The sequence below is a fragment of the Penaeus vannamei genome, chromosome 17 (genome assembly GCF_042767895.1).
Source record: "Penaeus vannamei isolate JL-2024 chromosome 17, ASM4276789v1, whole genome shotgun sequence".
Taxonomy (NCBI): Eukaryota; Metazoa; Arthropoda; class Malacostraca; order Decapoda; family Penaeidae; genus Penaeus; species Penaeus vannamei.
The window spans coordinates 30,523,380-30,528,234 of NC_091565.1; the positions used below are offsets into that span (position 1 = coordinate 30,523,380).

Below are 4,855 nucleotides of genomic sequence, written 5' to 3' on the forward strand. Positions count from 1 at the left end.
TCTGTCTGCCTGTCGGTCTGTGTGTGTGTGTGTGTGTATGTGTGTATAAATCTAGGGACACAAAACAACGGTCATTTTATGAAAACAAAAATATCTTTCTCTCTCTCTCTCTCTCTCTCTCTCTCTCTCTCTCTCTCTCTCTCTCTCTCTCTCTCTCTTTCTCTCTCTCTCTCTCTCTCTCTCTCTCTCTCTCTCTCTCTCTCTCTCTCTCTCTCTCTCTCTCTCTCTCTCTCTCTCTCTCTCTCTCTCTCTCTCTCTCTCTCTCTTTCTCTCTCTCTCTCTCTCACTCTCTATCTATCTTTATATCTATGTCCGTCTATCTTAACAATAGTTCATATTTTATGTCATTTTTTAACGATGGATTTAAAGGTGGGTTTAAAAGCAGCCTTGATTTACTGTAGAATAAGCAATCTTTTTTGTCCACGAAATGAGATTAAAAAAAAAAAAAAAAAAAAAAAAAAAAAAAAAAAAAACAGGTAGCGTACACAAAGAATGAGAAATGCCATTGTATTCATACTTTGTAATCAGGTAAGTACAGTATTTATTTGCGCAAGTTATATGATAGCATTTTGGATTGACTTTGTTCGTGTCAGGTAAGGTTGGTTCAAGGGAAAGGGAACGGTAGAAGTAGAAGACTTTTGGTAGCTACGAGAAAGGCGGGGAAGGGGGGGGGGAGGGGGGAGTGAGAAAGAGAGAACAAAATGAACAACGTAGGGAAGAACATGAAAGCACATGGATAGTCGTGTTCTTCCCTTCGTTGTTCCTTTTGCAATTTGTTCGAGAGAGAGAGGGAGAGTGATGGACAAATAGAGAGAGGGAGAGAGAGAGAGTGATGGAGAAATAGAGAGAGGGAGAGAGAGAGAGTGATGGAGAAAGAGAGAGATGGAGTAAGAGAGAGAGAGAGATGGAGAAAGAGAGAGAGAGAGAGAAATAATGACATGCTATCAAGAAGGATGTTGAAATATAAAGTATCGCCTGCCATTACTACGTCACTATCACGTTTTTTCAACACTTTTACTCCCTTTGTCTTTTCACATTCGACTGATACGGAAAAGCCTGGAATCTGATAATAAGAAAATTATCATGATAATCCTGCTTATGAATTTCACCGCGAAAATACCCTCAGGAGTTTGCAAAGCACGACTTCCTGCCAAAGCGACTTCTGACTGTTTTTTATAAGTGAAAAGAAGAAAATGACAAAATATATAATCGCTGCTTATAACTTTGTAATATGTGAAACAGTGCTTTTCTTTTCATTAATCTTATTCCCCAGAGTAAGACGCCCATCGGCACATACACACACGAGGCAGAGACAGGAACAAAAGAGGTGAGAGATCGTGCAAGAAAGGCAGTCTTGGACCTAACACTGCACACGTCTGACCCTTTCCGTTGCGTGTGAATGACAACGCTTTATGGTGGACGCGAAACTTTATTTTCCTCTCCGTCTCCTCCTCGTCTTCCTCTTTCTCCTAATCCCCCTCCCTTTTCTCCTTCTCCTCCTCCTCTTCCTTTCTCTCCTACTCCTTCTCCCCCTCCTCTTCCTCATTCTCCTTCTCCTCCTCCTCCTCCCCCTCCTCCTCCTCCTCCTTTCTTTCTCCTTCTCCTTCTCCTCCTCCTCCTCTACCTTCTCCTCCACTTTCTCCTTCTCCTTCTCCCCCTCCTCCTCCTCTTCCTCTTTCTCCTTTCCCTCCTCCCCCCTTCCTCCTCCTCCTCCCTCTCCCTCCTCCTCCTCCTCCTCTTCCTTTCTCTCCTTCTCCTCCTCCTCCTCCTCCTCCTTCTAACCATGTCTCCAACTCTTCTTCGTCTCCTCCTCCTCCTCCTCCTCCCCCCCCTCCTCCAACTCCTCTTCCTCCTCTTCCTCTTCTTCTTCCTTCTCCTTCCTCCTCCTTTCTCTCCTTCTCCTCCTCCTCCTCCTCCTCCTCTTCTTCTTTCTCCATCTTTTCCTCCCTCCTTCTCCCCCCCTCCTCCTCCTCCTGCCCTTCCTCTTTCTCCTTCTCCTCCGCCTCCACCTCCTCCATCTCCCTCCTCCTCCCTCCTCCTCCTCTTCCCTCCTCCTCCTCTCCTCCCTCCCTCCTCTCTCTTCTCTCTCTTTCCTTTCTCTCCTTCTCCCTTCTCCTCCTTCCTCCTTCTTTTTCCATCTTCATCTCCTTCTCCTCCTCCTCCTCTTTTCTCCATCTTCTTCTCCTCTTCTCCTCATCCTCCTCATCCTCCCTCCCTCCTCCTCCTCCTCCTCCTCCTCCTCCTCTCTTCTTCTTCCTCCTCCTCCTCCTCTTCCTTTCTCTCTCTTCTCCTCCTCCTCCCTCCTCCTCCTCTTCTTCTTTTCTCCATCTTCTCCTCTCCTCCTCTTTTTTGTCCATCTTCTCCTTCTCCCTCCTCCTCCTTCCTCATTCTCCTTCTCCTCCCCCTCCTCCTCCTCCTCCCCCTCCTCCTCCCTCCTCCTCTTTCTCCTTTCTCTCCTTCTTCTTCTACTCCTTCTCCTCCTCCTCCTCTTTCTCCATCTTCTTCTCCTTCTCCCCCTCCTCCTCCTCTTCCGCCTCTTTCTCCTTCTCCTCTTCCCTTCCTCCTCCCCCTCCCCCTCCTCCTCCTCCTCCTCCTCTTCCTACCTCCTCCTCCTCTTCCTTTTTCTTCTTCTCTCTTCTCTCCTTCTCCCTCCTTCTCCTCCTCCTCCTCTTTCTCCATCTTCTTCTCCTTCTCCTCCTCCTCCATCTTCTCCAATTCCTCCTCTCTTCTTCCTCCCTCCTCTTTCTCCATCTTCTCTCCTCCTCCTCCTCCTCACTCCAGCTCCCTCCTCCTCCTCCCCCTCCTCCAACTCCTCTTCCTCCTCTTCCTCTCTTCTTCCTTCTCCTCCTCTTCCTTTCTCTCCTTCTCCTCCTCCTCCTCCTCCTCCTCTTCTTCTTTCTCCATCTTTTCCTCCTCCTTCTCCCTCCCCCTCCTCCTACTCCTCTTCCTCTTTCTCCTTCCTTCCTCCACCTCCTCCTCCTCCTCCCTCCTCCTCCTCCTCCCCCTCCTCCTCTTCTTCTTTTCTCTCCTTCTCCTTCTCCTCCTCCTCCTCTTCCTCCATCTTCATCTTCTTCCCCTCCTCATCTTTCTCCATCTTCTTCTCCTTCTCCTCCTCCTCCTCATCCTCCCTCCTCCTCCTCCTCTTCCTCCTCCTCTTCCTTCTCCCTCCTTCCTCCTCCTCTTCCTTTCTCTCCTTCTCCTCCTCCTCCTCCTCCTCCTCCTCCCTCTCTCTCTTCTTCTTCTTCTTCTTCTTTCTCCATCTTCTCCTCCTCCTCTTTTTCCTGTCCATCTTCTCCTCCTCCTCCTCCGCCTCCCCTTCTTCCTCCTCCTACTCTTCCTCATCTTCCTCCTTTCTCTTTCTCCTCCTCCTCCTCCTCCTCTTCCTTTCTCTCCTCCTCCTCCTCCTCTTCCTTTCTCTCCTTCTCCTTCTCCTCCTCCTCCTCCTCCCCCCCTCCTCCTCCTCCTCCTCCCCCTCTTTCTCCTCCTCTTCCTTTCTCTCCTTCTCCTTCTCCTTCTCCTCCTCCTCTTCCACCTTCACCTAAAAAGGGAAGAAGGGAAATGTAAGACAAGAAGGGTGATGCAAAGAGGAAGAAAGAGAATAAGAATACCGATACAGAGAAAACGACGAGAAAAAGAAAAAAAAAAGGAAAATATCGTTATTAAGGAAACACGAAGAACGAGATAAAGAGAACGAGAAAGAGAAAGAGAGAGATGCGTTCTTTTTCTTCCTTTCTTTCATTCTTCCTGAAAATAACTATCTATCAACTTTTTTTTCTCTCTCGCGCGCGCGCACATATCGACACGAAAAAAAGGAAAACAAAATCCATTTTCGTTGTCCTCATCGGGAATCGAACCCGAGCTTTCCTGATTCAGAGTCAGTCGTGTTTACCACTACACTACAAGGACTTTTCATCATGGGAAAAGAAAGGCATTTATATCTGGTATTTCTATCTGAAATTCTCTCTCTCTCTCTCTCTCTCTCTCTCTCTCTCTCTCTTCCTCTCTCTTCTTCTTCTCTCTCTCTCTCTCTCTCTCTCTCTCTCTCTCTCTCTCTCTCTCTTCTCGCTCTCTCTCTCTCTCTCTCTCTGCTCTCTCTCTCTCTCTCTCTCTCTCTCTCTCTCTTCTCGCCTTCTCTTCTTCTCTCTCTCTCTCTGTCTTTCCTCTCTCTCTCGCCTCTCCCTCCCTCCCTCCCTCCCTCCCTCCCTCCCTCCCTCCCTCTTCTCTCTCTCCTCTCTCTCTCTCTCTCTCTCTCTCTCTCTCTCTCTCTCTCTCTCTCTCTCTCTCTTTCTTCTCTCACTTCCTCTCTCTCTCTCTCTCTCTCTCTCTCTCTCTCTCTCTCTTCCTCTCTTTTCATTCCTCTATTTCCTTCTTCCTCCCTTCTTCTCATCTCTCTCTCTCTCTCTCTCTCTCTCTCTCGCTCTCTATCTATCTATCTATATCTATCTATCTATCTATCCTCTATCTATTCATCTTCTTCCTCTCTCTCTCTCTCCCTCTCTTCTTTCTCTCTCTTCTTTCTCCCTCCTCCCCTCTCTTCTTTCTTCGTTCTCCTTATCTCGTTCCCTCTTCGTGTTTTCTTAATCACGATATTCTATTTTTCATAACATCGTTAAATCCTACTTATCCCATTTTTCTTCTTTATCTTTTCCTTTCCTTCTTTCCTTCCTTTTTCATTTTCTCGTCGTTTTCTCTGTATATATACTTATCATTCTCTTCCTTCCTCTTTTCATCATCCTTCTTTCCTTACTTCAGATGTTTCTCCAGGGGGAGGTAGAGGAGAAGAAGGAGAGGGAGGCAGAGGAGGAGAAGGAGAAAGAAAAATGAGGAAGAGGAGGTGAGAAGGGGGAAGGGGGAA

At 47.5% G+C, this 4,855-nt stretch overlaps 1 non-coding gene across 1 annotated transcript; it reads right to left on the minus strand.

Annotated features, from left to right (window-relative positions):
• Window positions 1–3,833: 3,833 nt before the first annotated feature.
• TRNAQ-CUG (transfer RNA glutamine (anticodon CUG)) lies at window positions 3,834–3,906 on the minus strand. The gene has a single exon. It is a non-coding gene; the product is annotated as a tRNA-Gln (tRNA).
• Between the last annotated feature and the right edge of the window lie 949 nt (window positions 3,907–4,855).